General features: G+C 31.2%; 1 protein-coding gene across 2 annotated transcripts in view; it reads right to left on the reverse strand.

Annotated features, from left to right (window-relative positions):
• The window catches only part of LOC140434772 (PDF receptor-like), a 1,054,707-nt gene that overhangs the window by 854,707 nt on the left and 183,885 nt on the right, over positions 1 to 16,115 (reverse strand). The window lies entirely within an intron of this gene.

Genomic DNA, 16,115 nt, shown 5'->3' on the forward strand with positions numbered 1-16,115 from the left:
TCTAATATTCCAACCACTGGCGAAAGATTTATGCGCCCATATTTCTTTTATAAGCTGCTGTAATGCCATTATCGTATCATATATACCTTTTTTATATAGTTCGGCTGGGAGATTATCTATTTCGGGTGATTTGTTTCTGGCTAGTCTTTTAACTGCACCTGTATCTTTAAGAATTGTTGGTGGTTCCTCTTTCCTCTCATCTGTTTTCCTTATCTCATCTCTTTCGTCTTCCAGGTTTTCTTCTTCTGCCTCTATATTAGGTGCCTGGTTAAAGTATTCCACCCATCTCTTCAATACATCTTTCCTTGTGGTTAATAGGTCGCTATTCTGACTTCTGCATTATCTTGTGGTTGCCATGAATTATTTTCCATTTATGTTAACTGTCTTATAGAATTCTCCGAATTCTTTCTCTCTGTTGAAGTTTTCTATATATTTAAATTCCCTATTTAGGTGGTTTCGTTTTTTTCTTTTGTGTATCCTCTTTTCTTCTGTTCTCTTTGTCTAGTTATTCCCTGCAGTTGTTCTAGTTCGTCGGGTAAGCATCTTTCTGTAGGCTTCATTTTTTCTTGTGTTGCATTCTTGCATTTATCGTCAAAACTAATGCTTTCTACGGGCCCAAATTTCTGTTTATAGAAAACTTAGTACAATTTTTTCAAATTTAGAATTGATGCTACAAACTTCTACTTTGTTATTAAAGTTGTAGTATATTTAGTTCACTGTACGTAATTTTATGACGAATAAAAATGGCTAAGCCTAAATAGACATCGTCTCTACTTCTTCAAATAAGATTATTACCATTAAATGAATATTAAGACTCTTTTTAACCATGCTTAAATAATGAGCAAAATATCCATTGTTTTATTTTTTAAATTCCACTGACTTATTTTTAAAACATGTTATATAGCCATTAGGAGCTAGTAATGTTTATTGTTTTTAGAAAGTGTTCCAAACCAGTGATTATTATGTTCATATCATCTAACCAATTGAATAAATATATTTTTTAAATATTAATTATAAAATTTGTTACACTTTTTGTTAATTGATTTTCATTTTGTGAATGATAATAAGGTTAATGGGGTTAGCCGGTAAAGGTTGGCTAGGCCCAAATGTAAAAGGGAAAAAAGGTTTATGTATTGGAGATTGTGTGATAGAGCTTGCTTTCCTTTTCTTTCCTGTGGTCATATCTCTGAACTATTGTTCAATTAGGGGGATCTTAGAGATTTCGGTTGATAGGTTTGTGCGCCTGGTTGGGTTGAAGCAGAATTTTTATTACTTTTTGAAAGCATAATAAATTCTGGTTCATTATTTATAAGTAAATAAATAGGATTTTAATTCGCAAATCTAGAAAATGAATGTACTCAGAAATTTTTGCCTTTAAAAAAGTAGTTTTTTGTTTAATCAATTTACTTTTTTTTATAAAAAGGACAATTTTTTTTTATATTGTCAAATGTTTATTATTTTTACAATGCATACAATACATAGTATTACGATAAATATTATGATGCATAAAACTGTAAATATATTATTTCTAATTCTATTCTGTTCTAGTAATTTCGCCGCTCTGCTGAAAGACCTGTTTGGCAACCTGAATTTTCGAGAAGGTCGCCGTCTGTTCGCGGAATTCTCGATTAACGGCATTTTATATTTAAAGAGGGAATTTGGTTGAGGACAGTTAGTCTGAAAATAACAACGAGTCGAGTTTTTTAAATGTAACGAGCGTATTGTAATAAATGTAAATAAATTATATAATAATTATTAGTGTGAAATAAATTAGTTATATTGTACAAATAAAGACTTTAAATAAACTTGTAAGTGTTATAAGTGTAGAACCTTTAATAATAAATAAAGATAATAAATTTAATTATTAAAAATATTACAATAGCTTTATCACAAATATGATTATCAGTTTTAGTTTGACTACACTAAATACATAACTTCTGGAAACTTGTTTGAGACGTTGTCTCAAAACAGACTACACTGTTTTGAGACATATCCAAATTTCAAATATTTATAGCATTGAATAACCCTACCAATAAATTGTTCGACAGACAAAAATAAACTATGTTAAAAGCTATATAGTTGGGTAAAATAATAATCTCAAAAGTTATAACTATACTTTTTTAAATATATGTAGTCAATTTTATATTCTCTTTGTACTCTACGCTTTGTCCTATAACTATGTATATCATTGGACGGGGATTCAATGTTTTCCATGAGTTAATTGATGTGATATTGAATATCTACATCCCTAACTAAGCCTTTAATTTCTAACAAATGGTTTGGTATGTAATTTTAGATATTGATTTTTTAGTAATTCATTTTTTAATACAAGATTATTAGCTTCTATTCGTGATGACAGTAAAACCTTGATACAATTTGCCAATAATTTTTATTTCTTTAATGTTTGTTGTAAAATTTTAAATAATATATTACCTACAGTTATGGGATGTAGTTTATTCAAATTTTCGCTTCCAATTTTTTCAATATACAGATTGAACGAATTTAAAACGGAACATACGAAATCAATGTATTTCGGCTCAACTCCGCTCTAGGTGGTTGGCCAACAAAAGCTTGTCAAATAATTATATTATAAAAATCCAATACTTCAGCGGGCTGCTGGATTCTGAATTCTTTCAAGAACAAGTCAAAACTCCACCCAAATAGGTTGCCTAGAATCACTGAAAAAACTAGACTACACAAGCAGTTATTATGCTGTCAAACCACTTATCGCTTCCTTATAGTCCAAGAGATAGAGCCGAAATTTTGAACTGATCAGTAATATGACATTTCTCTATTGGAATATATTCATTGTAACTGGGTTAAGACTTTGCCTTACAGGCGGACGCCCCTCGTGGTACAGGGGGTGGCTATACAGGGATGACGTTGTCATTTTTTTCGGAAAAATTAACGATCGATAATATGGCTGAAAATTTGCCCAGAGGTATATTTAAGAAAAAAATGTGATTTGTAAAGTACATATGACTTTAGTTTGAAAAAAAAAACATTATCATAATATCATTTTAAAACTACAATATATTCTATAAAAGATTCAGACGATGACGTAGAGTTTTATCAAATGTTTTAGAAAAGTTTTTCAAATTTTTTTTTCTTATCGGAAAAATCGTTTGAAAATTTTTGGAAAAAAATAATGGTATAAATGACAGAAAATCGAAAGGATTCTACAAATTAGATTTTACCTCAAAATAATAACGAAAATTTTCATTTACGAAAATTTTTTTTTTGAAAATTTTGAGGAAAACTATACTTGATGCTTTTCAGAATAGTAACAGAAGTGAGCATACAAATTTTCAAATCAATCGGTATAAAAATATCATAATAAAATCAGTTTGAAAATTGTTACCAAGACCTAAAATGCGCAGGCAAGTGGTACATTTGATCCCGTTTTATGGCTCCCTGTAACAACCCAGCTGTCCGCTCTTTTCGATTTAGAGTTGTTAGGGGCTAAATAATGAGCCATGAAAATGGCGGACATATTACTTATCGTTAATTTTTCCCCAAAAAATTGCAATTTCACCCCTGTCCGCCACCCCTTATGTATCCACTCTCGCGTCCGCCCTTTGGGATTTCGTCTAGTTATACCAAGATCTTACTCTGGGCAAATTTTCAGCCATATTATCGATCGTTAATTTTTCCGAAAAAAATGACAACTTCATCCCTGTATAGCCACCCCCTGTACCACGAGGGGCGTCCACCTGTAAGGCAAAGTCTTAACCCAGTTACAATGAATATATTCCAATAGAGAAATGTCTTATTACTGATCAGTTCAAAATTTCGACTCTATCTCTCCGACTATTAGGCAAGCTCCTCTTTCCTTTAAAGGAGACAGATAGTTGAACGATATTTTATACAATGTCTATCACCGGGTATGGATTTATTTTTGTCCAAGTTTTATATTGGTTCACTATTTCAAATGCAGTTCAAACAGACATATATTAAATTGTATGTTCCGTTTTAAATTCGTTCAATCTGTATACCTAAATATTATCTAAATTGTACTTATCTTAGACCAGGTTGAAACATTGAATATTCTTTTTATTTTTTATAAGCAGTGTAACACTTTTATTTATATCACTTGTTTTACAATTATTAAATTCTTTCGCAGAATTTTTCGTATTCACATCAACAAAGTGATCTTTCGTCTAAAAGGACGTCCTTACTTGACTTTGTTTCCCCATTACGAGAACACAATTTCGTTTGTTAATTTACAAATTCACTAAGTTAATAAATTTTTTCACTACTCCCTGCTTCTCTGCCACTACTTCCCGTTGGTATTTTGGGTCACGTGGTAGATAAACCCGGACCATTGGAAAACGACGCAGGGACTACTTTGCGTCAGTTTTTAATGTCGCACTGGAAGAACGGGTCTGTTATGCAACAGTTAGTCTATTTGTATTTTATGTCTATGGGTGGAAGCGTAGACATATGATACTAATAGACGGAGCGTGGTAATACATGCACGTTCCCCCAGTGCGACGGACAAAACTGACGCAAAGCAGTCTCTGTATCTCATTTTATTGTTTCGGTTTTATCGACTACGTGACCTAAATGATGAATGATAAAGTCACGTATTGGATAAACCCGGTCGATTGGAAAGAGATGAAGTAACTGCTTAGCGTGAGTTTTCTCTATCGCACTGGGGAAACAGGCATGTATTGCAGCGCTCAGTCTATTAGTATTATAAGTCTATGGGCGGGAGAAATAGTAACATAACCTTCAGTCATTGACAACGCAACTACAAAAGGTGAAAAAAAATCTTATTATAAATAAATTATATATTACATACATGTAATAGAATAGATACACATTCGTATGGTTTTTACAAGATTACCTTTAGTAGAAAAAGCCTTTCCTGTAACTGATCTTTTGTAGTTTTTACTAAATAAAGACGAACGTACTTGGGCCTGATGACACGGAATATATTCTAAGCCTTGAAAGCGGTAGTCCAAATTTACCGTTAATTAAAAATACTTAAGATTATGAGTATTACTGATTTCCCATAGAAGAGTATTATGGACTCACATTGGCAACCTTTACATCAATATACAAATATTCAGGGAAGTTACTTTTTTGGTTCTTTTCTAATCAGGTAGGAACATAGCTAAAGATATTCTGTATTTTTTTTCTCTCTTGTTTACTGTATCGTAACTCTCTACCTAGATCTTTACAAAACAAAATTTGAGACAGATACCTGAGTAAAGCTGCCCAAAAAATTATTGAATTAATTTACTTCTTGTCTTGGGATGACGATTGTTCCTGATGTTTCCTTTACTGGCAATCTGACTTGGGTAATTGTTTGGGGCTCTAGCTGGACTGTATAGAATTGGGCTTTGTTTGTGGCATAGTAATTAATAGGAAAATTAGAATACTCTGTAGTAAGAGTAGCTTGGGTAAAATCGAGATTTGCTTTCGTGGGGTTTCCAGATGAGGGTTTTCGTTTGGAGCTTAACGAAGATTGACTAAATCTCTAGTTAATGAGTTTTCGTTACGTTGGTCTGCAAAATTTTAGACATAAATTGATTTTATTGACGGCCAGTCTTTACAGCCGTATACAGAAATAATTTCTCTGGCTCTTCCTTTAATTTTGTTCATAATTCCTTGGGTATGCATGTGATTTTGAAAATTTTCGGATCACCCAAAAATGGTTTAGAAGCATGGAAATAATATCAATAAAATTGTGGATTTTATTTCGATTGCCGTCATACTCTGGTACGATAGAAAGGTCTTTATTAACACCAAAAATGGGTGCCATATTAGAATTATTTGAAATGCATGCTGGTGTAATAATTACAGAAGGTATTTCAAACGAATTAGTGGACTTAATAATATGATTATTGTCACTAAAAGTAAATCTGGTTTAATATTTTTACTAGATTCTATATTAAATTCAAAAATTGTTGAAAGAGGATCGCTTATTCTAAAGGATAATACTTGTGAAATGATATTAGAATTAGAAATAAGATAAAAATTGCTTACAGGTAAAGGATGATGTTTAGATGCACTCCTTTTTGGTGCAATTTTCTTTTCTTCCTTAAGTTTCTTTTCAGCTTTCTTCATAAATATGTTTCTGTGCAAATTTGCCTGGAAACAGCTGCAGTTTTTCTTGGATTTGAGTTCGCTAGCGGGTAAACGTTTGAAAACGCGAGGATCTTCTGGAGACTCTCCCACTAATCCACTGAATGCGCCACTTAAGGGTTGTCACTCCCGAAGGTACATTATAAAAAGGTTCTTTTAAAAAATAAAAAAAAAAAATTTACAGTATTTGTAAGAAATTAATTGATGACGACTTGTCTGCAATATGTGTCGAAAATGCTGATCGGCTGTACTATTAAACTGCAATACCGCTGACCATCGGGGTTAATGTATCGTAATTCATCGTGACGCCTTACTTAATAATGCGCTAAGTTAAAAGGATTTCCTATATAAGGTTCAAAAGGAAAAAGTGTTCAAAGAAAGAAAATTTTTGTAATATATCTTTCGGTCTTTAAAAAGTCTCCATTGAAGACACCAAATCCATTCTTGCCAGCAAGAAAATTTTAGCCCCAAATATAACAGAGCTTTCATTAAATAATCCCCTAAACAACCCCTAAACAAACTTCCTAAGTTTTTAGGCAGAAAATATATTACAAGAAGATATTAGATGAGTAATCTACATACTTATTCATAAACCCTGAACTCCAAAAGACAGTCCATATAAGAGTCATTATATCTGTTTAAATAATTATTTTTAAATTTATATGACCTTATTCTAATTTTTGCTTTGTTTTACAAAAAACAGATCCACAGATCTCTAAAAATAATGTAAGTTATCTGCAATTATGATATTCAACCTTGTCATATCAACTTTCATTACATTTATTTTTTTTTTGTAAACTGTCAAGTTAATTGATAAAAATAAAATTTGACTAAATATACCATGGTTTTATCGACATATTAAAGTTAAATCATAAAAACATGTTGGTATTACGTGTTTCAATGAACATAAAGAATATAAAATAACTAACTCACTATTTATGCAAAAATATTTGCTGTTTATTATTCTGGTGTACATGAATATTAGCAATCAAAATGTTTCTGTCTCTCTCTCTCTCTCTACGAACATGTATTAAAACATTTTCACAGCCTCAAGCTCTTCTGATTTTACCTGTGATTTTCTATTACTAGAAGTTATATGCGAAAACCATTAGGGTTTACTGAAACAGTATTCATATATGAAAAGTGGCAAGATTTATTGAAAGCGACAACAGAATGCACGGAATATTTCCTTTATTTACTGCCTTTTGTTATGCATTCATAAAGAACCATGGCAATTTTAATAACAAAGAAACGTGAGGATAACGTGGTGATGAACAATTTTTGATTACTTTTACCAATTAAAACGTGACTATTAAAATAAGCATATAAAGAAAATCCAATTTAGTTTTTTCAAAAATATGCTAGTTCTTAATGATTGCTGTTCATTACTGTTGCCACGTTAATTTTATTTAATATAATATATAGAAATACTTCATCAACGTTAAGTTTACCAAAAAAATCTTTATTTCGAAATAAAATTAATTACTATTCAAATGGGAATAAGTCACAATTAAAGGTTAAAATACGTTTATTGACGTTTCAATTTCAACTTCGGAAATCGTTCTCAAAATATTTCCGAAGTGGAAATTGAAACGTCAATAAACGTATTTTAACCTTTAATTGTGGCTTATTCCCATTTAAATAGTAATTAATTTAAAATGCCACAAGAAAATAGCTTCAGAACAATATTTCGAAATAAAAAGTTTAAAATTTTGAAAAATACTACAAATTACTACATTTAATGATTTAAACTTGACTATTAAAACATAATAATTACAATAATAATAAAAATATTGATTTCTTCCTTTTTATAACATCAGACATCGGAATCTGCTGATTCTTAATAGTAGGGGAACATTCGTGTGGCTTATGGCTACATTCCTTCTTCCTCCATTAGTTGGGACTTCTTCCTCCCAATTTTGGTTACTTCGGCTATCAGCTCGTCCGATCAGCTATCAATCAATCGGCTATCTGGGCAGGATCCAATTTTTATCCAAATAGGATTTTAGAAATTCGTTTTCTTTTCCTAATTAGGAAAGCTAAAATAGTTAAAAATATTATAACAGAAGTGGTACTCAGTCCTATTGATAATCGGGGTAGTACGTCTATGGTATCTAGTGGTTGGACGTGGCCATGTTTCTCTAGGATTGTTCGATGAATTTTTCGATTTTCATCTCATGGTTTGGTATTAATTTTATTGGAACAATTTTTAAAATGGAAATGTCTTCTGGCGTCTTTTTATTAAATTGGATACCTTCAATCAGTATTGGTACATCTGTCGTCAAGAGACTGGTTGAATTAATTTCTATCTGCTAAATTCTCATCGGGTGAACTATTCCTAGCAATATGACTTTGCTGGTCTCTTGTAAAAAGTTCTCTGGGATTAATGTTTTTGTGCAATTAACTACATTGGGTATGTTTCATTTGGTTGGTACATAGTTGGAACAAACTATGTTATCGCCTTGTCCTGTACAAGTGTCGAAGCATTTATTATTTGTATAGTAGCTTGCAGGTGGCAGAATCATAACATGCTCTTTGTTTGGAATGGGGTAGATTTTATAGGTAGTGTAAGGAATTTCATGGAGTATAGAGATTTAAATTATTATGAGCATTGTATTTGAAGTTACACAAACTAAAGTTTTTGTTGACTTTATAAGTTTATAAGGGTGTTCATTACTATTGGGGATTGAATTTCTGGAATAAATTTTGAGAAAGTTTTCTTTAAGGTCTATTATTTCCTTTAAAGTGAATAATTCTATATTAGAGATATTAAGTTCAGATAAAGTAATGGTTCTTATAAGTTTCATTAGAAATTTGTTTATATTTTGAAGATTTATTATCTCATTGTGTAGAATGATATAGCTGTCGAAATCAGCTGATAATTTCTTAAGTGCAGATTATGAGAATTGAAATATCAGAATTTAGTTGTTCTAAAAGTTTATCGAATCTCGTGTTAAAAGAGTTTCCATAAGATATTTGGTTATTAAATTTTTTAATAATTTCATTTTGTTTATTTTCTAAAGAGATTATGTGTGATTTTAATAAGTCTAGTCAGAGTCGTCTGGATTTCTAGTCACGTATTTGATGGCTCTGCCTAGAATATTAAAAAGTCCGCGTTTCTGTTTTCGCGTAATCTTGTGTAGATCGTCTTTTGTTTGTTCTTGTATGTGAGTGTATTGGGAGTACAGTAGCGAGAGAGGTGCATTTTTGAAGTGATCTCCAAAATAGCTTGTCGGACTAGCGTCAATATTGTCGGATAGTTTGTCTAGTGGAATGTGAAGAAAGTGTCTTTGGTAGAGGGAGATTTCTCTTGATTTGCCTATCACTTCAGCATAGTAACCGTTAGTCGCAATCTTCTGAATACTAAGTGGATGGACCATAGCGAGGATTGTCCTGTGAAAAATTTGGGTCTTGAGTAGGTTTGTCTACATGTTTTCGTATTCTTTTTACATATTTAAGGTGAGTGCTTGTTAAATTTTGTTTATCTGTTTTACCGATAATTTTTGTTTTGTCTTATGTCTCTGGATGAGTAGTGGAGAAAGGGGCTTGTAATTTGGACTTATATTTTTTCTTAGAAACATATAGGGATTTTGTGAGGTCTATTTCCGGAATATCTTCGGCATTTCTGTTTTGTCTATCTAAAAGATGTTGTCTTTTTTGTTTTTGTTTATTATATAGTTCTGCAAATAAAATTGTTGGAGTTCTTCTATATGTCTTTGAATATATATTTCGTATATCGGAAGATCAAAGTCGAAATGTATTTCTTCTGCATAGGGTCCGTACAGAATTGAGAATGGGGAATAACTGGAGTAACTGTGGATTGATTGGTTGTAAATGAGAATGGCATGTGTTAGAATGTTATCTAACGAATCATTTGGATTTTGGGCTTGTAAGGTCCTAAGTTTTTCAAAAAGAGTTGAATGAAAGCGCTCTATTGGAGAGTGTGAAGAAGAATTGTTTACTGTTGTAAAATGTATTTCGATTTTGTGGATGTTTAGAAATTCTTTAATGACTCTGAAATTAAATTCGGTACTGCTGTCGCATACAATCCTTTTTGGAAAATTGTGATGCGAAAAGTAGTGTCTTAATTTATTTAGTATGGAAATGGAAGTTTCGTCGGTGTGCTTAGAGCATTGACCGTATTTGGAAAAGCAATCTATTATTGTGAGATCCAGGTTTTTATTGCAGTGGAATAGATCGATATGTAATATATCAAAAGGTTTATGACCTAACAACGGTCCTAATTGGGGAAGTTTGTAAGGACGTCGTTCGTATTTATTTTTTAGGCAAATTTCGCATTTATTGATAAAATTAGAAATAATTGTCTGCATTGAGGGCCAATAAAATTTTTGTTTTAAATGTTTATAAGTTTCAATTATTACGTTGTGGTTTTCTACGTGATAGTTCTTTATGCATTCTATTTGTTGCTTTTCTTCTTCTATGTCCTGAAGTAGTATATTGCAAAATATTGCTTTGACTGTGGAATTTAGTTTTTGTTTAAAATAGTTACAGATAAAATGTCTAAATTCGTGAGGGATTGTTATTGCAAATTTTTGATTTGGCCTAAGGATATTTCAGAATGTATTTGCTATTTCTGTTTTCCAATTATTTGTCAACTTGACAGTGTAACGGTGTTTGTTAAAAATTCTTTTGTATTTTATTTCAAAATTATTTGACTCTGGTTTGAAAATAATTTGGTTTAAGGATAAATTAATTGGATCAGGTGAAATCTCTATTCCTGTTATAGGGTTCTCAACTGATGTATGTTGTGTGTTAGTACTGTTTTGTAAGTTATCAAAATCGGCGAGGAAATCGTCAATGTCGAAGTTGTCTGGTGGTTCAGTACATTCTGACCTAGAGCTTAGGGCATTTATTTGGACTAAGCAAAACTTATGAATAAAGGGTCCAAGAATATTGTCCATTAACCTTTTGAATGTTGCTGGGCTATTCTTTAAACCAAAGGACATACGTAAAAATTCGAAGCTTATGGCTTCCCTACTATTCTTATATGGCTATAAGAATACAAACACAACTATTTGGGTATGCAGCGGAAGACAGGACAAAGTACTTTTTTTAGTTGACTAAGCTTTCGAAAATCTTTATTTGCATCATTAGGATACTACAGTAAGTAAGATTAATAGTACAAATTACAGAATAAAAAATTATTTTGTATTTTACATTAATTAAGGTTAGTTATAATGTTGTTAAGAAAATAAAATAAAATATTCCCTGAGATTTTAAAAATTGTGTTTGATACTAATTATTTGGTCTTTAACTCTGACCCTAACCCTGACCCAATTTTGTACCTGACGATTTGATTTCTAATAGACTTCAACTGTTTGCATATCCCTTTAATTAAGTACTATGTAGACGACCTTTGTTTAGCCTTACCACCGGATAAAGTTCAAACAAAATTTTTAATTCTTACGATCCATACCTACAGTTCACATCTAAACTTGAATTAAATAATAATATTCCTTTCCTGGACAGGCGTGTCTACAGGGGCAGTGATCAGGTATTAAGAATTTTCTGGTATAGAAAAGATATGGCTTTTTGAATTACTTTTCGTGCCATCCCACTAGGTTCAAACATAACCTACTTTAATGTCTTAGTTTTAGAGTTCATAGGCTGACACCATGCTCTTCATAAAATCAATTCTTTTATTTTGTTACAAAACTTATATCCTCTACGGCTTATTATTAAGTATATATTTACTGTTTCATATCAGAGACATTCACCAACTTTGGCTGATGTTGGAGAAGATATTTTATTACTACATTTAAATGTTCTACCAAGAGCTCTATCAGAGTTCTCCCATTACATATAACAGTTTTTTGCTCTTTACCGTTTTTTTCCACAATTTACTTACAATATTTCGAGGCTTCTCCGGATTGTGCATATCAAGATTGGGATAAATTCATAAGAAAGTTATTCTTTAACACTAAGACTTACTTATCTAAACAAGGTAAAACCAATGTACTCTATAGAATTTCCTGTCAGGATTGTGAATTTTTCCTACATTGGACAAACTTGTCGTTCTTTAAAACGACACCGTATTTTTCATTGAGGTGATATCAGTTGTTTTAGACACACGTGTGCGTTATTCACACACGTTTCGTCGACAAATATACAGGCTAGATTTTAAGAGTACAGAGATTTTAGCCACTCAAAATATTTATTTTCAAAGAACTTTCCCTGAGATGTGTCACATTTTCAAACAGCCTTTACCTATGAATAGGCGTAATGGTATTGACCATCTCAGTGAAATCTATCGTTCACTTATTTTGCACAATAAGTAAAAGTCGGGTTTTTCTTTTTTTTTACCGTTTTCCTTTCGTCTTTTGGGAATTTTATGTTAAGTCATATTACCATTTTTTCTTTATTATAAAGCTTTTGCAACTGAGAGTAGTTTCATTTCCTTATCCCAGATAGCATTAAATACCTTCTTGTTGTTTTGATGAGTATATTATCTAATTAATTATTTGTTGCATATTTCATGTAGGAGTCACAATCTTCAACTTGTAAACAATGTAGTGATTTCGCATAATCACTAGTTTGATTACATCATTTGATATAAAACACCATTATGTATAAAAATATGTTATTATTTTAAATTATAAATTTTAAAAATACTGAGGGTGCTGCCAATTCCTTTGTACTCTTTCTCGGGATTGCCCTAACGTTTTGTTTGTTGCATATCATTATTTTTATTAAAAATTAATATTAGCATCCTTTTTTTCAAATTATTATTATTTGGTTAATTTATAATCACTCAATTTATAAGATATTATATTTGTATACATCCAATGTTCGGGATAGTGGATACTACCTACTATTTACAAATTTTCGCGAAATCTATCAGCTCTCTCCACCGGTTGAGTTTGTTGGTTTCCCTTCTGGCCAGTGTTCTCCATCTACTTTCAACCTGTGGAAATGCTTTAATGGCGACTGGCAATTAATATTCCATACATGTCTTGAATCATCCAATTTTGTCAGTGTTGATTTTAAGTGCCATCATTACTATTAAATGTTAAATGTGTTTTAACAACAATGGTTTTAATTTAACTTTTAAATAGATGCGTGTTTCGTTTGTCGGTGTCATTATGTGTATTTAAATCTATAATTGGCAGGCGGCTTTTCTCCAAGCTTCATTTAGCATTTAAGGCTATTTTTATACTTCGACTATACTTATTTAAATGTGTTTTACATGGATTAAGTAAATTACTGTACCTAATCTTTCTAATACACTAGGTGAATTTTTAATTTTATGACTTTATGAACACTGGGTCGTTGTATTTACCATCGATATAGTATTACTACACATGTATGTAATATATAAATCGTATAGATAGGACCAAAAGTCTGAAAACGCCCAAGTATCTATTAAATGGATGGTCCGAATCATTCAAAAACATGGATACACATATTTTGCAATATGAAGATTTGGAATTTGATGTTTTTAACTTTGCCAGATTTAGCATATTTCTGATAACAGCACCCTATAAATTATTCCTTAATTGAAATCTCTACTTTAATACCACTTCAACCGTAAACAATAATGTCGATTTTATGTTGTCATGAACAATCTTAAAAAAATAAAAGTCTAGAAACGCCTAATCGGAACAATACATTTTTTGATTCAAACTAGGAACAACTAAATTTGAACATAACAATTAAAAGTTTACTACATTGCTTAATTCATATCTACCTAATTAAAATGTCCTCTGTTGATAATTTGACAGTATCCTAAACGATGGTAGAATGCGTCTATTACATTTCTCCATGATTCTCTAGAAATTAATATGGATTTATCGATAATTCATTGTTTTAGCTCTGCAACACTATACTTGTTTAATTTAATAAATTCTAATCATGAATGTGTTGCTTGTGTGAGTCCATTTCAAAAGGTAAAAGAAATAATAAATTAGACTTACTCACAATCAATTTAATTTAACTAATCAGACGACGGGTTTCGCTTTCTACAATATGCAAAGCATCTTCAGGTCACGATACAAAGTTAAATAAATGCTGAAAATAATAAACCTATATTAGGGTGTTGTCTAATAAAGATAAAACAAAGATAGGTGATATAAATTATATAAATTACAGTAATTATGCCAATATTACATGTCTGTGGTTTTTCTTTTTTTTTTCTTTTTTTTTTGTGTTTTTTTTTGTGGTTTTTCAAAATGAATAAAATGTTTAAGCATTTGAAAAACCACAAAAAAAAACCACAGACATGTAATATTGGCATAACTACTGTAATTTATATCACCTATCTTTGTTTTATCTTTATTAGACAACACCCTAATATGGGTTTATTATTTTCAGCATTTATATAACTTTGTATGGTGATCTGAAGATGCTTTGCATATTGTAGAAGTAGAGTAAGTCTAATTTATTATTTCTTTTACCTTTTTAATAAATTCTACTTTTCAAGTATCCTCAATAAAAATAATTTTTAGGATTTAAATCGGGTGAACGAGGATATAGATTCAATACTGCCTAATCCAACAATCCATTGTCTGGGAAATGTATAATCTAAATAACGCCAAATATTTACACCATAATGAGCTGCAGCTCTGTCTTGCTAAAACCATAATATATCATTAAAATTCGCTTCAAACTTTTTTAGCAGGGTAGGTAAAATTTTATTTTTAAGCATTGCATAGTAATCGCTTGGTAAATTTCCTTCTATAGAAAAATAGGTCCAATTAATTGGGTACTCACTATACTTGACCATACCTTTAGTTTTTGTAGTCTTTTAGTAAGGTTTTCACGTATCGAGTGTGGATTTACCTCACTCCAATACCTTAAATTTTGTCAATTTACTTTTCCTCACAGTGTATAAGTCGCATCCAGATGGTTAAATTAGCCGTTCGATTAAACATTTAGCTCTTTTATTGAATAACGCGATTCAATCACACGACTAGTTATTTTGTCGAATTTTTATGCAAATAAAAAGTTGAACGACATGACTGATATACAAGCCGTCATATCATTGACGTAATTTATTTTTTGACCACCGCGCCGCTATACGAACCAGTTAACTGGTTGAAAAATAGTCGTTTAATTGGAAATACGCTAATCAACCGAACGACTAGCTATTAAGTCGAATCTTTATGATAACATTTAAAAGTGATTCAACGCATTCTTTACAATATGGTGGCAAAAACTGTTGTTCTTGTTTAACGTTTGTGAGGAATTAAAATAAGTCTTATTGTCCACGACCTATTGTTTCTCAAGATTTTAATATTCGAGGACAGGTTGACTTAATTGATTTTCAATCTTGTCCTAATGGCGAATATAAATGGCTGCTCAATCACCAAGATAAGGCAACAAAATTGTTAAACCTCTGCCCACTGAAAACGAAAATGTTATCTTCGTGGTCGTCAGCCACTCGGCTAATCGATATTCAGACATGTGACTGAATGGCGTTGTTCAATCAAAACCATGAATTTTCTATCGAACGACTAATTTAACCATCTGGTTGCGACATATATATTATTTCGTCGGAAAAATATACCTTGTTAACGAATTTATCATCAGTTACAATTTGATTCATCGTTACCTTACTAAACTGTAATCTACGGCCGTAGTCATTTTCATTTAATTCTTGCAGCAACTAGATTTTGTGAGGTTTAAATGAATTCTTATGTAATACAAGCAAGACTGAAAAATTACCTGCATGATGTATTTGTGTAGCTCGGCTCTGCGTGAGGATGTATGTTGATCCTCAACGAAACTCTGCATTAAATCTAAAGTTTTATTGTAATTTATAATAGTTTTTGGTCCACCTGTTCGTATGGCATCTTTTATTTGTCCAGTTTCCTCAAAGCGATTTACAATTTTTTGTACCGTCGCTATATAAACAGAAAAATGGTTTGGGAAAGTATCGTTAAAAAAGTTGGCTACTTCACTATAAGATATTTTTCTATCGCCTCAGCCCCTCATCATTAAAACAGTAATTTAATCTTTTTCATTAAAAACCGTCTTTATTACAGAGCTTTTAAAACCATATA

This window comes from Diabrotica undecimpunctata, chromosome 2, assembly GCF_040954645.1.
Source record: "Diabrotica undecimpunctata isolate CICGRU chromosome 2, icDiaUnde3, whole genome shotgun sequence".
Classification (NCBI taxonomy): Eukaryota; Metazoa; Arthropoda; class Insecta; order Coleoptera; family Chrysomelidae; genus Diabrotica; species Diabrotica undecimpunctata.